We start from the raw sequence: 23,985 nt of genomic DNA, 5'->3' as shown, positions 1-23,985 counted from the left end.
GTCAATCTAATGGCCAATTACACTGAGCACGAGTGTGGGGCTGGGCTTTTGTCGCAATCCAATGCTCCGGGAGTGTGGCAAGATGAACCCAAAGTCCCATGGCCAAGCACCCTGGTTCTTATACGGTTTTTTCCTTTGTTGAAGTCTATGGATTTTGCTGTATCAGTTTGTGATCGGTTACTTCTTAACTGTTGTAAACATTCCAGTGCACCTCCGAGAGGGTCAGCCTGTCCTTTTGTTCTAATTTAATCAATTGTCCTCAGGGGTGCCAGTCTTGACCTCAGGGTCATCAATCTGCCCTTCATTATGGATGCACGTTGTTGATTCTTTGATGTCCTTTAAGTCTCTTGACTCCTTCTTCCTTGACTCTGGCTATAACAATGGCCTTTACACCTTCTCTTTTCCTGATGCATACATCCTCATTCACACAAACCCACTGAGAATACAAACAGTAGTATTTTATATCGAGCAAAAAGGCATTGCAAATGAAACCTTGCCTTCAATGTTTCTCTAATCTACTTAACATAGACACAATAGAGAATCCTGTCTCTTATTTACTAAACCTTAAAACAAAGACATGTAGATTTAACTAGAGTGCCTAATTTGTAATACATAGAGGAAACCATAGTAGACAGTGTAACTTATCCTAAAACAAAAGGTGACCATAATCAGTCAGAAGGATTGTTCTGGACTGTCATTCCTTTCTGCTATTCAAACAGGGTGGCTGACAGGATGAAATCAAATCATACATTAAATTCTCACAGTACATTATAAAATCCAGCTCCTAAAGCCGTATTCGAGATGTGGACGTACCGTAGATTTATATACAGGCAATATGATATTTTCTGTCTTTTCTATCCCTTGCTCAATGATTCCCAATGTTCCGTTTGCTTTTTGACTGCTGCTGCACATTGAGTGGATGTTTTCAGAGAACTATCCATGACTCCAAGATCTCTCTCTTGAGTGGAAACAGCTAATTTAGACCTCATCATTTTATATGTCTAGTTGGGATTATGTTTTCCAATGGGCTGCACTATGTGCTGTCCTGACATCTAGTACTGCTGAGATCCTGCATTCAGCACTATCCCTGCCCTTCCTGTTCCCTTTCTCCACTGAAGCCCACCTGCCCATGCTTCCTGTTCCCAGCTTCTCCAGGACTCTCTCATTGTCTCTGGACCTCTCCGTCAGCAAGAAGCAGTGGCAGGGAGATTTGCCCTCTCTCTGGAGTCTTGGATTTCTGGGACATGGATTTACTTTCTCTGTGTTTTGGGAGCCTCTTTGAAATTGAGTGTCTGTGACATTAACTACAGTGCAATCTGGAGTGTTGAACAGCTGTGTCCCCTCAGTTCCCCAAGCTGGGGTGACTTTTACACTGTTTTACTGTGAGAGCAGCCGCTCCTGGGCAGTTATCACACAGTCTCCAGCATGTAACTCGCTCCCAGCTACACAGTATTTAGTGCTGCTAGTCAGCGACCCAGGAGTTACAGTGCAGCACAGGAAAACCCCAGAAAAGTCTTTGTTCCCAGACTTCCCCCAGAAATGTGCATCTTTCCCTGTCCAGCACACTACTGAACAAGGCAAGCTCATATGAAGTCTGTCATTTCATCAGCGGAAACTGACATGCACCAGCCTTGTTATCCCATGTAGATGAGTGAACTCATCCCTGCGGCACCCCCTGCTGGTGACTTCTGGGAATTAGCTCATTCCAGCTCTGGTGCACCCTCTGCAGGCTGGTGATCCGCCTGTCCTCTGGCCTCCCATGTCTCTCCCTGGACCTGGTGCCCTTTTTACCTGGGGTGCTGCCCTCTGGCAGTAACCCCTCAGTCTTAGGGTCTCTCCTCCCCAGGGAACTCCCACCCACTATTCCCACCTCGGCTCAGTATAACGCCAGTCATCATCTAGCCCCACACCCTGGGGCAGGCTGCAGGATCAGCCACTCATCACTGGCAAGGAGGGTTTGGACCTGCTGCCTTTGCCTACCGCTGGGCTGCCCTCTGCAACCCCCCAGTACCTATTGCCTTCTTCTAGGCCTCGGCCTGGGGCTTTCCAGGCTGGAGCTCCCCAGCTCCTCTGCCTTTCCCCAGCCCTGCTTCACTCAGGTACCCTGTGTCCAGCTCCCTGCAGCCAGGCCCATCTCCCTCTACAAACAGAGAGACTCTATCTGCCCCTGGCTTCTCTGCCTTTATAGGGCAGCTGAGTCTCTTTGGGGCCTGGCCCCAGCTGCAGCCACTTCCCCCAAGCAGCCCAGCCTAAAAGCTGCTTTCTCCAGCCACAGCCCCCTCCCAGGGCTGTTTTTAACCCTTCAGAGCAGGAGCGGGGGTCCACCCCGCTACATCCCAAATGCAGTTTCCAACACACTTTAATCCAAACACACTAGTTGGATAAAACAATAAAACAAGATTGTTAATTACCAAAAAAAAAAGATTTTAAGTGACTACAGGTAACGAGGCATAAAAGTCAGAATTATTTACAAAAGAAATGCAAGATAAACCACAAATAAATTTGTTAGTCTCTAAGGTGCCACAAGTACTCCTGTTCTTTTTACAAACTAACATGTAAGTCAGGGGTAGGTAAACTACAGCCCGCAGGCCACATCCGGCCCGCAGGCCCAGCTTGCTCGGCCCCTGAGCTCCCGGATGGGGAGGCTCCCCTCTCCCTCCCCTCCCCTGCTGTTCCCTCGCCCCTGCTGTCCCACTGTAGACTCAACATGCCGCGCCACCAGCGCTCTGGCCCACCACTCCTGGGCAGTGCTGCAGCGGTGGGGCTGCGAGCTCCTACTGCTCTGGGTGGCATGGTAAGGGGGCCGGTCAGCGCTCTCCTGAGGGACCTCGTATCTAGCTCCGGCGAGCCGCGTGGCTGTGGTAAGGGGGCCAGGAGGTTGGATAAGGGGCAGAGAGTCCTGGGGGGCAGTCAGGGGACAGGGAGCAGGGGATGGTTGGGCAGGCGGTCAGGGGATGGGGAACTGGGGGGTTGGATAGGCGTAGGAGTCCCGGGGTTTGTCAGGGGGCGGGGGTTTGGATATGGGTTCATATCCAGGACCCCACCCCCTACCCAACCCCGCTGCTACCTGTCCCTTGACTGCCCTGACCTCTATCCACCCCCCTGCCCACTGACAGACCCCTGGGACTCCCACACCTATCCAGCCCCCGTCCTCTCAGAACCTCCGCCCCATCCAACTGTCCCCTGACTGCCCCCTGGGACTCCCTGCCCCTTATCTAACCCCCCGGCTCCCTTACCATGCCGCTCAGAGCAGCGCGTCTGGCAGCCACGTGGGCCACGCAGAGCCAGACACACTGCCCCGCAGGAGCGCACTGCCCGCGCGGTGGTGTGGCTGCGGGGGAGGGGCTAGCCTCCCCAGCCGGGAGCTCAGGCACTGGGCAGGACGGTCCTGTCGGCTGGATGTGGCCCGTGGGCCGTAATTTGCCCATCCCTGATCAAGGGCATAAACCTATTGAGTCAGCAAGACATGCAGGGGTATGTCTGTGTGCTGAGACTTCCGAGGCTTTTCCATGCCCTGTGCTGTGAAGCTTGTGTTTGGGACACAGGAAGTACAAGCCACATGGCAAAGGGAATATAAAGGGCAGCTGCATCATCTCCATTTTGTCTTCAATCCCTCTTCCTACCTCTGGAGCAACTTCTCTACAAATTGAAGCCTGGAACAAAGGACTGAAAGACCCATCGAACTTGTGGATGTGTTCCAGACGGACTTTCAAGCCAGCAGCTCAGCAATACTGCTAATAACCTGATATATAGATTTCTGAATGCATCTCACTGCTTTTCCATTTAACAACTTTTTTTGTGTCATGTCCTGTCTTGTCTTTCCATGCTAAAGGATTGGCTGGCAGTGTGGTCTTTTGGGTAAGATCCAAACCTATAGTGATCTTGTAATGTGGCTGACCCTTTGGGGTCAGAAAAACACAGTTTATATATGAGCAGAGTTTTTAAATAACCTCTCACTGTACTGGACCTAGGTGCTGATTGGGAGTCGGAGAACTGGAATGCAATAAAGGGGGCCATGTGATTTCTTTTTTCAGCTTCTCGATAACCCGTGTGTGGGATCAGAAGCACAGTTTGTGACTGGTCGTTGAGTTTAACTTCAGTGTTAACCACCAGTTTTGGGAGCATCTGCTCTCCCTTTTTCATCCTGCCCTGACCCTGGCATTTTCAGTGTGGACTGCCCCAGGCACACCCGTCACACTAAGCACTGAAGTTAAATTAATAGAATGTTTTTTATGACAAAGTTATGAAATCAAGTGACCTCCTTTGTTTTCTTTCATCTGAGCAGGGTTTCCAATTTCCCAACCTGATGTGATCTCCCAACTGGAACAAGGGGAAGAGCCATGGGTCCCAGACCTCCAGGGTTCAGAGGAAAGAGAGATCCTGAGAGCTCCCTGCACAGGTGAGGAAATATTAAACCAACTCAGAATCTGTAAGTGCCTGAAGGAAACATCTGGGATGCCCTACAATGCCCTTGGAAGGTCTCTCAGTTCAATATTGTCCCTAGCAGGGGTCGTATCCTTAGGGTAAATATAGCTCATGGCTTCCTGTAGACCCTAGCAGACACCAGACAGTAGCTTCCTCCTTTCCCCCTGTGATATTGGATGGGATGTGATGAATTGATCCCCTCCTCTCTCCTGTTTGGGGAAGAACTTGGGGGAGTTCAGTTCCTGATTTTTATTTGACCTCTCTCCAGTACTTGTATTGGTTTGGCCTTCCCCTTTCCATCCCTGTTTGAGGTTTCTGTCTCTATCACAGCAGGTGACGCAAAGGTATGTGAGAAAGAGGAGCAGAATTCTCAGCAGGAAAATGTTGAGCAAGTGGATAAACACAGAGCATTATCACAAAGATCGAAAAGGAATGTGTCCTGGAGTCATAAGCAGGAAAAATCCCATGACATTCAACACAGACCAGAAGGAGAGCAGGGAAACCAGCCAGGGGAGAAATTGGGTAAATGTATTTCCTGTCAGGAAACTCAGAAGGACCTCAAGGAAACCACAACACAACAGGAAATCCTCAGCAGAAGGAGAAAAAATACATGCCGTGAGTTTGGGGAAAACGTATGTGATTACTCCATCCTTATAAAGCATCACAGAATCCACACAGGGAAGAGGCCCTATGAATGCACTGAGTGTGGAAAATGCTTCCCTAGCAGCTCAGGCCTTTCTCAACATCAGAGAATTCACACAGGGGAGAGGCCCTATGAATGCAGTGAGTGCGGGAAAACCTTCAGTCGCAGTTCACACCTTATTACGCATCAGAGAATCCACACAGAGGAGAGGCCCTATGAATGCAGTGAGTGTGGAAAATGCTTCACTAGCAGCTCAGGCCTTTATCAACATCAGAGAATCCACACAGGGGAGAGGCCCTATGAATGCAGTGAGTGTGGGAAAAGCTTCACTAGCAGCTCAAACCTTCTTGCCCATCAGAGAATCCACACAGGGGAGAGGCCCTATGAATGCAGTGAGTGTGGAAAATGCTTCACTGACAGCTCAGCCCTTTCTCAACATCACATAATCCACAGAGGGGAGAGGCCCTATGAATGCAGTGAATGTGGGGGAAAATTCAATCGCAGCTCAGACCTTATTAGACATCAGAGAATCCACACAGGGAAGAGGCCCTATGAATGCAGCGAGTGTGGGAAAACCTTCAATCGCAGCTCAAACCTTCTTACCCATCAGAGAATCCACACAGGGGAGAGGCCCTATGAATGCAGTGAGTGTGGAAAATGCTTCACTAGCAGCTCAGGCCTTTATCAACATCAGAGAATCCACACAGGGAAGAGGCCCTATGAATGCAGTGAGTGTGAGAAAAACTTCACTAGCAGCTCAAGCCTTTCTAAACATCAGAGAATCCACACAGGGGAGAGGCCCTATGAATGCAGTGAGTGTGAAAAATGCTTCACTGACAGCTCAGCCCTTTCTCAACATCAGAGAATCCACACAGGGGAGAGGCCCTATGAATGCAGTGAATGTGGGGGAAAATTCAATCGCAGCTCAGACCTTATTAGACATCAGAGAAACCACACAGGGAGGAGGCCCTATGAATGCAGCGAGTGTGGGAAAACCTTCAATTGCAGCTCAAACCTTCTTACCCATCAGAGAATCCACACAGGGGAGAGGCCCTATGAATGCAGTGAGTGTGGGAAAACCTTCAGTCGCAGTTCACACCTTATTAGGCATCAGAGAATCCACACAGGGTAGAGGCCCTATGAATGCAGTGAGTGTGAGAAAAACTTCACTAGCAGCTCAAGCCTTTCTAAACATCAGAGAATCCACACCGGTGGGAGACCTTATAAATGCAGTGAGTGCAGGAAAACCTTCTGTGGGCACTTAGCCCATGTTAGTCATCAGAGAATCTGCAAGGGAGATCAACAACATAAACACCTCCAGGGCTATCAATACTTTTTTTTCTCTAATAATTTTCCTGATTCCCACATAGTAACTTTTACAGCTGTTTGAACTGTTTGCAGCATGGTTATCCCTCAGTTTGACCAGACGAGTGGCCATTTTTGCCGTTTGCCCTGTTTTGAAGTGGACCCATTTGTCCTTTCTATCAACTCCATTATCCCATGAGTAATTCAAGTGTGCCCTTCCTATCAGGAACCAGGGAGCATCACATTTATACTATTCCTCCTATTTCAAAATTATTGTTGGTCATCAGTGATACAGATTGTATCATTGCCTGTTGTTCTCACATTGCTCTGGGTTGTGCTGAAGAGCAGATATAATGGGAATTTTTCAAATTATAGTTAAATGAAGAGGAGCAGGGGCAGGAAAAAAAGTGTAATTTCAGCCTCTGTGACACTGGAAAGAGATGGGGAGACGCAGAGATTCCCTCCTTCCCCATCACTGCAGAACTGTTACCTTTTGTCTGAGCCATGCAGAGGTTATCATCATCACATTCTATCCATCCACTTCTCAAAGTGTCCTGTGAGGAACAGTTCTCAGCTGTCTGTGCTTGGAGATGATGCTTTGACTTCTTTAATCTTATATCAGAGTTGCTCTGAGATGAAAGTGTCAAAGACCTGGAAGGGAATTCAAATGGATCCCAAACACAGTGTGATCATTGGGAGTTTAAATCCCAGGTTCCATCTATTGGTAAAACCACTTCTGGCAAGGTGAGTGGTTTTGTCCCTAATTATAGCAATGCTCGGATACTAAAATTTTGTAAATAACATAACTGGCTATTGAGACAGTGCTGAGTGAAGTATGTTTGAATGGATCAGAGGAGAATGTGATGGGAGAATCTCTTGTCCTGATTCTGAATAATCAGATGTAACCTGCTCTGGAATTTCACTTCACACTTTCATTGCCATGTATTCTAGCTCTCTGTGATGTGGGTTTCTATCTTTCCTGAAGGCTGTTTGGTCACTCAGTTGGATAGTAGTTCAGTTTGATAGGATGTAGCGCAGATTTATTGGAGAATTTAAGACAAATGACTATTTGCTAAAATCATCATTTCTCACTTCAGCTTTGCTTTTCCCCATCCCTGCACGATGTAATGGAGAAGGTTGAAGTGCAGTTCTGTCAGCATTAGAGAACTCTCCAATTTACTGGACAGGCTAACAAAGAAACAGCAGTGATTTAAAGTCTGTACTCAGAAATGGTCAACAACAGCAGAACCCGAACTAACTGAAGGAAGTGCATATGATCACGGTGTAGTTCAATTGTTTAAGTCAATATTGTCCCAGATGTTCTGGGGAGAAAATTCCATGCTAAGTGATTTTTGAACTAGGCACAATGCCCATGTATTTGGTTCCAAAGCCTTTGTAACCCAGGCCCTACAGAAGATCTTTCCTAGCTAATCTTATTGTATCGGAGATGCTGCCCTTCATGATGCAGATGTTGAGGAAATAGAAGCAGAGTTTTGTTGAATTTATCCTTTGTAGGTGCTAAAAATGTATATCGATCAAATCAGTTCTGGAAATCTAATAGCTGCAGAAAAATAGCGATTTTTTAATAGAAACTCCAACTCTGGTCACTAATGAAGATTGTGATCCAGCCCTGTATCCAGTCCCTTGCCTGGAACTGTTTCACCAAATTAAAGAAAAGCTGGGCATGTTTTGGTAAGCCTCACTAACACTACTGAGATTTGGAGTGGTTTTGTAAAGGATTCTACTTTGGAGAAGTGTAAATTTATCCTGGCCAAGGATTTGGAAAGAGCTGGGGCTGAAAGAGTCCACATCCAGTTCTTGGTTTCCACCCCAGTAAAGGAAGCTATGGTGACCAGTGACCCAAGGAAAATTGTTTGTACAACTCCATTTCCTAGTTCAGTGTCACTGATTACAGTTCCAAAGGATGCCAGGTTACACTGAGAACAATCATCCTTCACCATTTGGATCCAAAGAGAGAGTGCTTCAAAGGACATTCCTTCCCCGTGGATCCCAAACTGGCTGCCTGATTGGGTAACAAGGACTTCAAGGCTGTAGAAATGATGGTAACCAATGAGGCAATGAATGTATCAGGCTCCAATTTCAGACTTCTGGATACTCGCATGTTGAGTTCTGATTCTATGGTTTTGTGTCTGATGCTATGGCTACACAATAAAGCTGATGTTGGTGCAGCTGCACCAATGTAGCTGCGCTGCTGTAGCGCTGCTATTACAGATGCTTTCAGCCAATGGGAGAGATTTCTCTCATCGGACTTGATTAGTCCAACCCTCGCAAGCGGCAGTGGCTCTTTTGGCAGGAGAAGTTCTGCTGCTGATGTATAGCTATCTACACAGGGGGTTAGGGCTGTGTAACTACATTGCTCAGTGGTGTGGATTTTTCACACATCGGAGTAATATAGTTAACTGATAAATGTCTTTAGTGTAGACCAGACAGTTCTCTCTTGTGTTTTATGCATTTACATCACTTGTCTAACTTCTCTCACTTTGAAAGATTAAAAGTGTGACACGAGAGGTATTTTTCCTCATGATGCAAAGATTCCCACATAGGAGACCCCTTCCACCAACACATAATGTAGAAGATCCTGAGATATATGAACTCACAGAAGTGGTTGGGACAAACCACATCTTGAGCCAAGGTTCAGTTGTTGGCAATGGGCATTAGAAGAAAACTAACATATATGATAAGAATTTGTGATCTTTGAATATGTTTTTATCTATTAAAATGAGATTATTGGTGAAGTTATTGGTTAAAGAAGAAGAGACTAAATGTGTGATAATCTGAAGTATTTTGGAAAACTGAAAGTTGTTTTTGTTTTGTTTTGTTAGTCGTACAGGAAATGGTGGCTAATCTTGAATAGTTAATTTGATTTAATTTACCCCCTGTAGTATAAAGAGTTCTGGTAGAAAACCTCACTCCAAAGGTTGGGATGGGAGAATGTGTGTGAGAAAGTGTGCATAAGAGAATATTGGCCCAGTATAGATTTTAGTATTTTGTGTTTTCAAATAGAATTTATTTTGTTTAGTTTCTAAGTCAATTTCTATTCAAAGGAAAGCTACTCTAGGTGACAAGTTGTATAAATTTTTACCAGCTTAGACTGTAAGGGTCACTGTCTTCCCCACTTCTCTAATTTGCAAAGGAAAGGCCTGACATCTGTCACAGGATGTGTCCAGCAGGTAGAACAGCTGCACTCATCAACCATCAATATAAAGAAAAAGACTGAAATCCATTGTCTTTCAGGTCAATAAGCCATCTAAAGGCTGGTCGATGTAGAAAAGCTGTGTTGGCATAACCACATCTCTCAGGGGTGTGAAAAGTCCTCTCCACTGAGAGAAGTAGTTAATGTGACCTGAGCCCCAGTGTAGGCAGTGTTGGGTTGTCAGAAGAATATTTCCAGTGTTTGAAGTGTAGAGACAGTCTTAACATCAATTCCAATTTTGACCCATCTCCCTATGTGTGTGAGAGTTACTCGTATGGAGGGCTGAGCCAGCTGTCCAATCACCCGGTTCCTCAACTGTAGCTACAGCTCTTAGTGCCCATGAATGCAAAGACTGAGAGAAATGGAGAGTTCCAGCCATTGTCATTTTAGTATCTTATTGTTCCTCTCTCTGTTTTTTGTGCTGGCCTTTCTGTTCTATCAGGGGGTGACGGTATAGCTCAGTGCATCTGTGACAAAAGCTCATTGGTGTCAATTGGCAAAGGGGTTCACTGTTCTTCACAAGCAACTCCTGTGTCAGACCTGAAAAACTCCCCACCTAATACACTGCTTTTATGATAGTTATCCAGGAAGCATAGCAGTGAGATCTCTGCTGAAAGCTTGTAAATTATTGATACTCCTACTCACTGCGAGAGGTGTGTCCAAGTCATAGTTAAGGGGTAATTAAAGTACATGGAAAATTATGCCCATATGGTATTGTTGTGAAAGTGAGTCACCCCAATCATAGGTCTTGTTGGGGACGGCCCATTCCAGTGGGAGGGAATTGGCACCTCTCCCTTGCTAGCCAGTTATGTGATGTATTGCTCCATTGTCAGCCTTTGCACCAACCCAGAAAAGCCAATGGAAAACCATCAAAGACAAATTATAGACATCGAAACCCTGTGGAAGTGACAAGGACAATATGAGAATGAGTAGATCGTCCTTTCTGTGAATATAAAGACAAAAGACTGATTCAGTTCATAACAGGGTGGAGAAAAACACTCTGGGTCCATTCACCAAGGAGATTCCTAATGACCAGTGATGCTTCATGAAAGGCAGGGCCATGGCGCCTAGGGACTAGCAATCAGTGAAATTGACTGACGTGTGAGGTGAGAATCTACTTAGATAGGAAAGGTAACTATTAAGAAGTGTAGGTTACATTTTCTGATTTTGTTTAGTTGGTAACAGTTGGTTTCCATCACTCACATTTGTTTGTTTAAATCTCTATCGGTTGTTAAATAAATTTCTGCTTGTTTGATAACTATACTCAAGTGCTGTGTGAGATACAGTAGCAGTGGTCCACAGTAAAACTAGTAACCGGGGATATACCATTGCTTTGGGCAGAGAGAATCTGGGATTTCTCTGAGTATCTGGTGATCTGGGCTGGACCCCAGAGGGAGACACATTGAAGGAACTCAGGGGTTAGGGTGGCTGCTGTAGCTCAGAGGAGGGTCCTTGAGTGCCTGACGGGCTGGGTGAGTTTGGTCACTAACATCCAGCTGCCAAATGCAAAACTCCCTCTTCCTAGTGGCAGGTGGCAACAAGGAAACTCACAGCCCTCTGCTCCCTGAGAAGGGTCACAATATGTCTCTATGTTGATTCACCTGTCAAATTCACACAAGGAAAGCTCCCTATAGCATAAAACTCTGCCATATGAAATCATGGAACATGTGCTCTTCACTCTGTGAAAGCACGTAAAGAATCCAAGCGCTGGAGGACAGGGTTTGGGCCCAGAGTGACCTAGACAAATTGGAGGATTGGGCCAAAAGAAATCTGAGGAGGTTCAACAAGGAGAAGTGCAGAGTCCTGCACTTAGGAAGGAAGAATCCCCTGCACTGCTACAGCCTGGGGACCGACTGGCTAAGCAGCAGTTCTTCAGAAAAGGACCTGGGGATTACAGTGGATGAGAAGCTGGATATGAGTCAACAGTCCCCTTGTTGCCAAGAAGGCTAACAGCAGATTGGGCTGCGTTAGTAGAAGCATTGCCAGCAGATTGAGGGAAGTGTGTTCATTTCAAACCTGCAGCTTATTCATTTCATTTGGTGACCCCTACTAGTTCTTGTGTTATGAGAAGGAGTAAATAATACTCCCTTCCTTGGTCCTTTAAAAGATATTATGTGACCCCCTCCTCCTTGTGTCTCATGTCTTGGGACCAACATGGATACAACAACACCGCAAACAACAAGGTTCAAAGTCAATGCACATGGGAGAAGCATCTTGTGTTTCATTCCTTATGTCCTAGTCCCAGCGTGTGGCCATTTCCTTTTCTTCCTTTCTGTCAAAAGCTTTGGTGTTTTGCACAGAAACATTATTTCCCCAGGAGAGACTCAGGAGCGAGGGCTGCATTCCTGTGCCAAACAGTCACTGGAAGGGGGCAGACAAAAGCCTTTAGGATGAGGCATCCGTCACTGTCAAAAATCATCTTCCTCCTGTGGTTCCGCGGGCAGCAGGAGCAGCCACAGCTCGGTGGCCCCCGGCAGCACTCCTGGGGTGGCCGAAGCAGCAGCAGGCCCCCTGGGGCTCCCCCCACCGGGGCAGCAGCTGGAGTGGCAGCAGGTTGGCAGGGCTTCTCCCCTGGTAGCTGGTGCTCATTATCCATCAAATAAATCAAAACACTTCCCCCTGCAAGTGGATTTAGCCCAGGACCCTCAGAGTCAGCAGCTCTTACACCCCCCACTGAGCTCTCTGGTCAGGTGCCCTAGCGCCGGAAGCCTCCTGTTTAGATCCTAAAATAGCATTTTTGCACTGGGGGGGGGGGGCTGAAATTTTTGACTGGACATTGCAGCTCCACCGTTATTTTATTGAATTGCTTGAAAACAGCAAGTGTAGAAAGTCTCCTAAGTGCCAGGCTCTCTGCCATGGAAACAGCTGCCCCTGCTCTCCAGGAGACTGTGCGTTCCACCCAACAAAGTACAAGCCTCTGAACTGAAGAGGGGTCAGACAGTGATGGTAACACAAATCTTCCGACTGTTAACCCAAGTCCCTTCCTTTCTTTAACCTAGGACGTGCCAGTCAACTGTGAGCCATGGTGTTATCTTCATCTTAAAATACCTCTCAGGACATCGAACAGAGGAAGTGAAACCCCCTCCCCTAAATGGCTCCCTGTTGAGACGTTGTACCATACCTGCCCCTGGAGACTGTCTGGTTTTATATAGAATCATAGAATCATAGAATTCAAGATCAGAAGGGACCATTATGATCATCTAGTCTGACCTCCTGCAAGATGCAGGCCACATAAGCCGATCCACCCGCTCCTTTAGCTAGCGACCCTGCCCCATGCTTGGAGGAAGGCGAAAAACCTCCAGGGCCACTGCCAATCTTCCCTGGAGGAAAATTCCTTCCCGACCCCAAATATGGCGGTCAGCTGAACCCCGAGCATGCGGGCAAGACTCTCCAGCCATACCCTCTGGAAAAAGGTTATATCATGTCATTGACCCATTGTACAATTTACCAGTGTGGCACTTAATTGACCTATTGACTAAGCCCGTTATCCTATCATACCATCTCCTCCATAAACTTATCTAGCTTAATCTTAAAGTCATGGAGGTCCTTCGCCCCCACTGTTTCCCTCGGTAGGCTGTTCCAGTATTGCACTCCCCTGATGGTTAGAAACCTTCGTCTAATTTCAAGCCTGAATTTCCTGACTGACAACTTATATCCATTTGTCCTCGTGTCCACATTAGCACTGAGCTGAAATAATTCCTCTCCTTCCCTGGTATTTATCCCTCTGATATATTTATATCCTTAGACCTTTTTCTCTTCAAACCCCTTATCCCAATCTCTGGGCCACCTCCGCATTTCAGAGTTTAGAATTTACTCTCCTCACCCTCGTATGGCACTTTCCATGTGAATTAGACAAAGTGAGTGGGGGAAGCTCCCTGGCTAATGAAAAACCGATGCTCTGGGTGAGGCCTGAACTCATAACCCCAGCAGTGCGCCTCCCTCACCAGCCAGGCATGCCCCTGTAGGTGCTTCATAGACAAGCTTGGGAAGTAGGGTAGTTACCTGGGTGTGTGAGTAACCACTTGGGTGACCTAATAGGCTGATGGTTCAAACCCAAGTGAAAATAGAGGTAGTTTCTTTTTAGTGTTGAGACTCCAGTACATTTTAACAGGCTGTAAAATGCCTCAATTCTGGTCTAGCCTCATTGGGCAAGCATAAGGGGTACTTTTGCCAGCTGCATTGGTGGTATAGTGGTGAGCACAGCTGCCTTCTAAGCAGTTGATCTGGGTTTGATTCCCAGCCAATGCAGGGATGTGATGTTTTCTCTGCTGGGAATGGGTTTAATTTCAGTCACATTGTATCAGTTTAGAAATGGAACGAGAGAATCAACGTGCTGCAGGTCATTCAACACCCAGTGGAGGAAGAAAGGGGTGAGACTATACAATGAGCAGGTGGAGTCATCCTGGTATTACAATGTTTGGTTTATTTTTTTTTTCCTTTACTTCCCTCTCCCTTTTAGACTCAGAGCCTTTAAGGTCAGAAGGGACCAGTGTGATCATCTAGTCCGACCTGCTGCACCTTGCAGGCCCAAAGACCCCACCCACCCACTCCTGTAATAGACCCGGGAGGGGAGGCAGCTCTGTGCACTGCCCCTACCCCAGGCAGCACATGGAGGCCCTCTGCTCCCCTCCCCCAATGGGTGTGCAGAGATGTGCCAGCAGCACTGAGGTGGCTCCCTGCCCACTCTGCCTCTGTCCCTCCGTGCCACTCCCAGAAATGGCCGGCAGGTCCCAGCATCCCCTGGGGTGGGGGAGTGTCTCCATGCCCTGCCCCAAGTACCAACTCCGCAGCACCCATTGGCCAGGAACTGCAGCCAATGGGAGCTCTGGGAGCAGCGCCTGCAGCAGTGGCACACGGAGATCCCCTGGCCTCGCCCACCTAGGAGCTGCTGCCAGAGGGTTGTGTTTACCGGTCACTTTGGGAGCTGCAGTTCCCGGGGTAAGCGCCACCCCTCCTGCACCCCAACCCCCTCCCCCAGCGCAGAGCCAGCACCGTGCACCCAAATTTCCTCCTAGAGCTTTGCTTGTCTTCCTTTCACCCAGAACCATCCTTCTTCTCCTGGGCTGCAAGTAGCCATCCCTGGGAAGCCAAGACGCAGGCACAGGATTCTACCTCCCAGCAGCCAACCGCACCTCCCCAGGCTTTGCAGAACGACTGGTGGTGCTCTACTAACCCCACTTAGCCGCACTGAGGCACTTAGCTTCTGCCCTGCCTTCCTCAGATCGACTTTCCTCTTTTGCCCCATTCCCGCCTCACTTGCTCCTTTGGCAAGTCACACAGAAGAGCCGGCCGCCATAGGCCAATCTCCAAGGGCAGAGGGGACCAAGCCACAAGGCTTCAAAAGGTGCCTGGCCCAGATCCTCTAGCTTTCCCCTGCTGATGCCAAGGCTTTTTCTCAGCTCATTTCACTACCCTCTATCCTGCAGGGGTTGGGGTTATCGCAGGTGTTACCCGAAATTGGGCCAGCTAGTCAGCGTAGGGAGCACTAATGACCCACCAGAGTTTGGCAGAAAGCAGCACGTTTATTATATTGATAGCTAAGCTCAAACGAAGCGGGGCGGGGGGTGACACACTCACACTTCCAGGACAGGCACAGCACTGGAGATGTCAGGATTCTGCAAGGTAAGTGTCCCACAGCGCAGCTATGGATGGTGTGATGAAGGTAAGTCTTCCTGAGGCACAATGAAATACAACGCAGAGAACCACTGGCCAGGCAGTCCGGGCGAAGGGCATTCACTGGAGGTACAAGCTTATGAGTGCTCTCCTGAGCACAGGGCCCCTTCCCCTTTTAAGGGCCTGTACCTCATGGCCTGCGACTAGAGATGACTTGGCTGAATCTGGTGGGTCACACTCCACCTTGGGCAGTGTCCATGCTCTGGGTGTGTGATTGCTGCCTAATTAGAGTCCCAGACACCTTGTCTACCTGGGAGCTCTTCTGCTCTTCAACCAGCCCATTCATCCCATGAGCATTCCAGGAGGGAGCGGGAGGGGAAAAGCCACTTCACAGGCATTCAGAGAGGGAGAGGAGACAGAAGTGGGAGCAGAGGAAGTTCAATTCCAATCAGCACCTAGGTCCAGTACAGTGAGAGGTTAAATGGCTTCCTAGTGTGGATGGGTGCACGGTTAATTCGAATTAATGCTGCTAAATTCGAATTAAAGTCCTAGTGTAGACCAGGCCTAAGTAAGTGCAGAGTTATTTCAATGGCTCCTACACTGACATCTGCTGCCCCTTCTGGCTGGTTAATCACACTATTTGGAACCTGCTCCTAAAATTACACCCCTCAACTGCTAGAACAGGGCCTCATCCTCCCTGATTGATCTAACCTCGTTATCTCTAGCTTGCTTCTTGCTTGCTTATATATACCTGCCCCTGGAAATTTCCACTCTTGCATCCGACGAAGTGGGTATTCACCCACGAAAGCTCATGCTGCAAAACGTCTGTTAGTCTATAAGGTGCCACAGGATTCTTTGCTGCTTTTACAGAACCAGACTAACACGGCTACCCCTCTGATACCCTTCCTGGGAGTGTCAAAACTGCCCAAGGAAACTTCACTGAGTTTCAAGTGCAGCACAAGCAGGGAGATGAGGGGACAGCACAGGGATCGCAGACCTTCTCTTTTGTCACAGGGAACAGGGTTGGGGGCTAGTACTCATGACTGTGGGGTTCTAGTCCTGGCTGTGGGAGGAAAGGGGCATCTAGTGGATTAGCGTTGGGAGCCTAGACATCAAAGAGAAAACATCTCCCTTTTCAGCTTCAATGCACATTGAACGAGAACATGGCTTCTCATCTCTTCGATTTCAGAGGAGCAGCCATGTTAGTCTGTATCCTCAAAAAGAACAGGAGTATGTGTGGCACCTTAGAGACTAACACGTTTCTTAGGTTCTGTTGCCATCATGTGGCCATTTCATTTCACTTCTTATTGTTAAAAGGTTTGGGTACTTTGCACAGAAACATCGTTTCCTTGGGAGAGACGGAGAAGTGGAAGCTGCATTGATTTAATCCTCTGAAAATTAGATAAGGATTAAAATATTCCCCAGACAGCTCAGTCCCAACCATCCTCCCTCAGTACTGCCAGTGGAGCTCAGTTCTGTCCCATGGCCCCAAGAACTGCTGGGTGCAAGTCCTGGGTCTGATGTGAAGTAAGAAAAAAAAGATAATGGAGGTACCCTATCCCCTAGAACTGGAAGGGACCATTGAGTCCAGCCCCCTGCCTTCACTAGCAGGACTGAGGACTGATTTTGCCCCAGATTCCTAAGTGCTCCCCTCAATAATTAAACTCACAATGCTGCATTTAGTAAGTTAATAAGCAAACCACTGAGCTATCCCTCCCCTAAGTAACATAGGGGTGACTCTGTCTGCCTAGACTTTTCAGTAGATAAATTGCTCCTACAACAGCAGGGACAGGCCAGTAGGAGCTGGGAAAATTAAGGCAGCATGTTTCTGTCTGGCTTTGAACCAGGGACCTTTTACAAGTTAGGTAAACATGAGAACCACTACACTACAGAAACTCTGTCACAGGGCTCTGCTCCTCCCTTCCTAAGAACATAAGAATGACCATATTGGGTCAGACCAAAGGTCCATCCAATCCCACATCCTATCTGCCAACAGTGGCCAATGCCCGGTGCCCCAGAGGAACTGAACCTAACAGGTAATGAGCAAGTGATCTCTCTCTCCTGCCATCCATCTCCCCCCTCTGACAAACAGGCTAGGGGCACCATTCCTTACCCATCTTGGCTAATAGCCATTCATGGACTTAACCTCCATGAATTTATCTGCAAAAAGAACAAGGAGTACTTTTGGCACCTTAGAAACTAACAAATTTATTTGAGCATAAGCTTTCCTGGGCTAAAACCAACTTCATTGGATGCATGCAGTGGAAAATACAGCAGGAAGATATATATATATATATATGTATACAAACAGAACATGAAAAATTGGATGTTGCCATACACACTATAATGAGAGTGATCAGTTAAGGTGAGCTATTATCAGCAGGAAAAAAAACCCTTTTTTAGTGGCTTTCATGGCCTTTGAGAAAGCAAGACAGAGCCTTGGAAGACCCAGCAGGGTTTGTAGCACAGGAATTGTTCTCAGATTCCACTGAGACTTCAACTCAGGTTGCAGGATTCAAAGTCCTGAGTGCTGGCCCTTACACCATAGGACCAGCAGAGCACCTGTTGATTACTGTAGACTTCCAGTATTGAGGACTCTGTGGGCAGGGGCGGCTCTAGGCATTTTGCCACCCCAAGCACGGCAGGCAGGTTGCCTTTGGTGGCTTGCCTGCGGGAGGTCACCGAAGTCGCAGGACCAGCGGACCCTTCACAGGCATGCTGCCGAACGCAGTCTGCCTGCTGCCCTCGCTGCGACGGCAGAGCGCCCCCTGCGGCTTGCTGTCCCAAGCACGCGCTTGGTGTGCTGGGGCCTGGAGCCGCCCCTGTCTGTGGGGACAATTTTTTCTGGCAGGGAGGACTCAGTGGGAACATGCCTCTCTGGCCAGCCCTGCATTTGCTCAAAAAGTCAGCACACAGCACTTTGCTGCAGGCCCAGAGGCCTTTCTTCCTCCAGACTGTGAGGCCAGTGGACAGGTGAGGCAGTAGCACCTTCAGTCTCAGGCAGTAAAGGGCCCTTCCTGGGAAAGGCCATGTCCTGAAAAGAAGAAGCTGAAGTCAAGAAGAGTCCTCCAAAGACACCTTCTAAAGATCTTGGGGGCATATTACACAGAGAACTGTTTTCTCAGCTGACCAGTGACTTGAACCCTACACCCTCAGATTAAAAGCCTGATGTTTTACCAACTGAACTAGTCAGGTTCACATGTTAAAAAAAGGTAAATTTAATGCAGAAGAGAAATTAGTCATGAAAATGAGGGCAGGAAACAATACAGAAAACCTGCTACTCTCGCTCTCTTAGCAGTCCTAGCCCCAGCCTGCTCCTCCATCCTGAGGCCTTATTCTTTCTTTAGTTAAATATCAAATCCAGGAGAAAACACAGTTATACAGAACTGTCATTGGAAATACAAGAATTAAAAAGAAATAATGCAATCCCCATCACTTTATCGTGTTGGGGCCATTCCTGTATCGAGAGCACCCGCTAAGGTCCCTGTGTGCTTACGAGAAACCTGGAGGAACTCATACCACAGCCTGAACATGCAACTCAACTGCTCCCAGGTGCTGCAGTAAAACCCTTTCCCTGCTGTGACCTTGCACTCCATAGGATTTTATGAAAATATGCTAATGAGTATGAATATAAAGTGACTGGACTATGCTTCATGCAAAAGGTCTCTTGTAAGGTATCATTACAAAGCTTATAATCTACTGTGTGTGTTCATCCTATTTGTATGAACCGATCATTCTTGTATCTGAAACTAGAAATATGAACTATAACTCTGTGGTCCTGTTGTAATGATGCAAAGTGTGGGCCATTAATAGTGGTTTGGACTCTTGATGGCCCATTAACCAGGACAATAGACTGGAGATGGCTCTGTCCTGCACCATCTGTGAGTCAGGCCAGGAAGAATGAAGGCTTGGAGGGGGTCTCACAGGACATGTGACCATGTCACCTGGTACAGGAATCCATCTTAAACCTTGCATCCGAAGAAGTGGGTATTCACCCACGAAAGCTCATGCTGCAAAACGTCTGTTAGTCTATAAGGTGCCACAGGATTCTTTGCTGCTTCTACAGAACCAGACTAACACGGCTACCCCTCTGACACATCTTAAACCTGGGGCTCTTCCTCAGGAGAGAGACAAAAGATTCCTGCCTTGTACCAAAGCTGTATAAGGGGGTGGAACTGAACAAACATGGCTGCAGTCATGAGACATCCCCCAGCTACCACCTGAGCTGGAACAAGAGCTATGCCAGGTGAAAAGATTGGGCCCAGACAAGAAATAAGTTTAGTCTTTGCCTCTCAGTCTGTGCAGATGGGACCTTTCCCTCCAGTGCTGGAGGATTTGCCCTTCTCATCTACCCCTTGTCCCAAGCAGCACAGCAGGTGGGAATCTTACATGCACAGAGGCGCAGAAACCCCACCCACACCTTGCATGCAATTGGCACTTGCCTCTCACCAAGCAGGATTGAAATTCCTGCAGGGAGACACCTGCTTTGGGCATGAGCAAAGCAGCAGGGTGAAAAGAACCTGGAGATGCTGGGGATTGAACCCAGGACCTCATACATGCAAAGCATGTGCTTTACCACTGAGCTACATCCCCAGATGGACTGTGTGTGCTATAGGTTACACTCAGAGCCCTCCTGTTTCCAGAGCACCTAGTGGCCTAAAAGCAGCATGAGGGACACATTCCCTGCTCTGAGGGCCAAACCTGCTGTCCTGGAGGCTGTTAGTTCTTAGGGGTCACTTTGCAGCAGGGCCAGATTCGATGTGTGGGGCAGAGACAGTGGGTGCCCTGGACTCCGGGTGCAGACATACACTCAGCCCTCTCCCCTGCATTGGGTGGGGACTGCTGCCACCCCCTGCTGGAAGGTAATGTGTCGGGGCGTGGGCACTGTGAGTCACTCAACACCTGACCCTGGTGGCAGCAGTGCTGTGGGGAGCTCCAGGTGTTTCTAGGATCTGCTCTTTCTACCTGCCTGTGAAGTCCAGCTTTCCCCAGCACATTCACTGTGGTGCAATTGGGTCACTGTTTCCATGGCTGAACAGCAAAGAATCGCTCCCAGTTTCCCTTCTATCGGTAGCAGGATTAGCCTGTGTCAGTGGTTAATGAGGTGGCTCTTGTTGTAAATTGTTATTCATTCCCCACCTTGACAATACACACCATCCCTTTCCCAGGCAGATTCCCAGCACCTCAGTGATCCTGGTAGCAGGGGTTGGGGCCTGAGACTTTCATGGTTTTTTCCCCCTCCACCTGGAGAGAACTCAGCTTTTCCCCTATCCCAGACAATCCATGAAATAACACCAGGGGCATAAAGAAAGAGGGGAGGGAACATCTCAAGGCCAAGGCTGGATGTGCCCAGGGCCCCCAACTCATCCATTGTTTCCATGGAATTTGGCCCCTGCTTTGCACAAGGGACAGAGAAAGATCTTGCTGTTCCTGTGTCTGTGCAAATAAAATTGTGCTTCCCTAGGAAAGAGGGGTGGGAAATGGCCCCATGATGGGACAATATCCTCAGGATTGAGACCTAAGGACTCGGGCTGAGAACTGATTTAACCCCCCTCATCTGGGATTTAACAAATTCTCTTCCATGGAGACACTGGGAACTTGTGACATTGATCCAGACTCTGGGGGTTCGGGCTGCTTTAACTCTTGGTAAAAACATGAACTTGATTCCAAGAAGGGAGAGAGGAGAAGCCTGAAGCTGACTTTAGTCCCAGGTTGGGGTCTCCTGAATGGTGGGAAACATCCTTGGCTGCTACCCAGGGACAGCAGCTACTGGCGACATACCAGGGTTGGGATGAGAGGGGAATGTTGCCTGGACTTTATCATACAGGCCCCATCCTGCTTCTCAGAGCCCACGGGTGAGAATCTAGAGAAGGGTGAGTCATTTCTCAGCTACATTCTCAGGAGAAGCCGGTAGCCGTCCTTGACCAGAGACCCAGGAGAGCAACCACGGCAGTTCTGCGGAGAGCTCTGGCTGCCAGGGGATCCAGCTAGGAGAGGGAGTGCTGGGGGCTCTGCAGTTTTTGCAGTGGGGCTGTCTCAGGAGTCACAGGTGGCTTTGTTGGTGGGATGGAGAAGTAGGGACTACAGGATGTGAGGCTGGCTGAAATGAAACTGCACAAAAGACCTCCCCCTTTGCTCCAGCTAAGGCCCTGCTTTGGCCGCTCCCCTTTCATAAAAATCTCCATATCTGCCCTGGCTCTCAGAAACCCCCTCTCTCCCATGGGTATTTTCACAGTTTCTTCCGTTTTTCATGGTCTCATACAAATATTTTTGCCATGGAAATGATCAAGTACATTTAACATGAGAAAAACAATCAAACGACACATCTGTATCTCCTTCCCCAAGCAGGGTGTGTCTCAATTTATCTACTGAAAAGTCTAGGCAGACAGAGTCACCCCTATGTTACTTAGGGGAGGGATAGCTCAGTGGTTTGCTTATTAACTTACTAAATGCAGCATTGTGAGTTTAATTATTGAGGGGAGCACTTAGGAATCTGGGGCAAAATCAGTCCTCAGTCCTGCTAGTGAAGGCAGGGGGCTGGACTCAATGGTCCCTTCCAGTTCTAGGGGATAGGGTACCTCCATTATCTTTTTTTTCTTACTTCACATCAGACCCAGGACTTGCACCCAGCAGTTCTTGGGGCCATGGGACAGAACTGAGCTCCACTGGCAGTACTGAGGGAGGATGGTTGGGACTGAGCTGTCTGGGGAATATTTTAATCCTTATCTAATTTTCAGAGGATTAAATCAATGCAGCTTCCACTTCTCCGTCTCTCCCAAGGAAATGATGTTTCTGTGCAAAGTACCCAAACCTTTTAACAATAAGAAGTGAAATGAAATGGCCACATGATGGCAACAGAACCTAAGAAACGTGTTAGTCTCTAAGGTGCCACACATACTCCTGTTCTTTTTGAGGATACAGACTAACATGGCTGCTCCTCTGAAATCGAAGAGATGAGAAGCCATGTTCTCGTTCAATGTGCATTGAAGCTGAAAAGGGAGATGTTTTCTCTTTGATGTCTAGGCTCCCAACGCTAATCCACTAGATGCCCCTTTCCTCCCACAGCCAGGACTAGAACCCCACAGTCATGAGTACTAGCCCCCAACCCTGTTCCCTGTGACAAAAGAGAAGGTCTGCGATCCCTGTGCTGTCCCCTCATCTCCCTGCTTGTGCTGCACTTGAAACTCAGTGAAGTTTCCTTGGGCAGTTTGACACTCCCAGGAAGGGTATCAGAGGGTAGCCGTGTTAGTCTGGTTCTGTAAAAGCAGCAAAGAATCCTGTGGCACCTTATAGACTAACAGACGTTTTGCAGCATGAGCTTTCGTGGGTGAATACCCACTTCGTCGGATGCAAGAGTGGAAATTTCCAGGGGCAGGTATATATAAGCAAGCAAGAAGCAAGCTAGAGATAACGAGGTTAGATCAATCAGGGAGGATGAGGCCCTGTTCTAGCAGTTGAGGGGTGTAATTTTAGGAGCAGGTTCCAAATAGTGTGATTAACCAGCCAAAAGGGGCAGCAGATGTCAGTGTAGGAGCCATTGAAATAACTCTGCACTTACTTAGGCCTGGTCTACACTAGGACTTTAATTCGAATTTAGCAGCATTAATTCGAATTAACCGTGCACCCATCCACACTAGGAAGCCATTTAATTCGACATAGAGGGCTCTTTAGTTCGAATTCGGTACTCCTCCCCAACGAGGGGAGTAACGCTAAATTCGACATGGCTATGTCGAATTAGGCTAGGTGTGGATGCAAATCGAACTTAGTAGCTCCGGCAGCTATCCCACAGTGCACCACTCTGTTGACGCTCTGGACAGCAGTCTGAGCTTGGATGTTCTGATCAGCCACACAGGAAAAGCCCCGGGAAAATTTGAATTCCTTTTCCTGTCTGGACAGTTTGAATCTCATTTCGTGATTGGACATCGGGGCGAGCTCAGCAGCACCGGCAGCAATGCAGAGCTCTCCAGCAGAGGAGTTCATGTAATCTCTGAATAGAAAGAGGGACCCAGCATAGACTGACCAGGAAGTCTTGGATCTGATCGGTGTGTGGGGCGATGAGTCTGTGCTTTCGGAGCTGCGCTCCAACAAACGGAATGCAAAGACCTACGAGAAGGTCTCCAAAGCCATGAGAGACAGAGGATACAGGCGGGATGCAACACAGCGCCGCGTGAAAATCAAGGACCTGAGACAAGGCTACCAGAAGACCAAAGCGGCAAACGGACGCTCCGTAGCCTGCCACCACTGACCCACCAGTGACCGTGGACTCTGACGATGGGATAGTGTCGACGGCCAGTTCCTCGGCGATGTTCGCTGATGGGGAAGATGAGGAAGGGTTTGTGGAGGACGAGGCAGGCGACAGTGCTTACAACGCTGGTTTCCCCGACAGCCAGGATCTCTTCATCACCCTCACGGAGATCCCCTACCAACCCCTCCCCGGCCGTTAACCCGGACCCTGAATCATGGGAAGGATCAGTCGGTAAGTGCTTTAAACATGTAAACTTTTATTATTAATGGAACCGGAATCTGAACTATGTGAAAAGGAGGTCTCTATATATGGGGATAGAACAGAAATCCTCCTGGGAGATCTCCACACAGCTTTCCTGGAGGTAATCGAAAAGCCTCCGCAGGAGGTTCCTGGGGAGAGCTGTCTTATTGGGTGCTCCGTGGCAGCACACTTTTCCGCGCCAGGCTTTCATGAGGTGTTCAGGGAGCATTACCTCCCAGAGCATGGATGCATAGGCCCCTGGTTTGTGCTGGCTTTCACGCAGCATGCGCTCTCTATCTC

The 23,985-nt window shown here is 48.2% G+C and overlaps 2 non-coding genes and 1 pseudogene across 2 annotated transcripts; 2 read left to right on the top strand and 1 right to left on the bottom strand.

Moving 5' to 3' along the window:
- The first annotated feature begins 5,102 nt into the window (after nucleotides 1–5,102).
- LOC120375816 overlaps nucleotides 5,103–23,985 on the top strand; it is a 647,258-nt pseudogene continuing 628,375 nt past the window's right edge.
- Nucleotides 13,764–13,835, top strand: TRNAR-UCU. Its single transcript has one exon. It is a non-coding gene; the product is annotated as a tRNA-Arg (tRNA).
- TRNAA-UGC lies at nucleotides 19,722–19,793 on the bottom strand. Its single transcript has one exon. It is a non-coding gene; the product is annotated as a tRNA-Ala (tRNA).

Source organism: Mauremys reevesii, linkage group 12, assembly GCF_016161935.1.
Source record: "Mauremys reevesii isolate NIE-2019 linkage group 12, ASM1616193v1, whole genome shotgun sequence".
Taxonomy (NCBI): domain Eukaryota; kingdom Metazoa; phylum Chordata; order Testudines; family Geoemydidae; genus Mauremys; species Mauremys reevesii.
The sequence above is the reverse complement of the archived record's forward strand: the minus strand, read 5'-3'. Positions and strand labels throughout refer to the sequence as shown.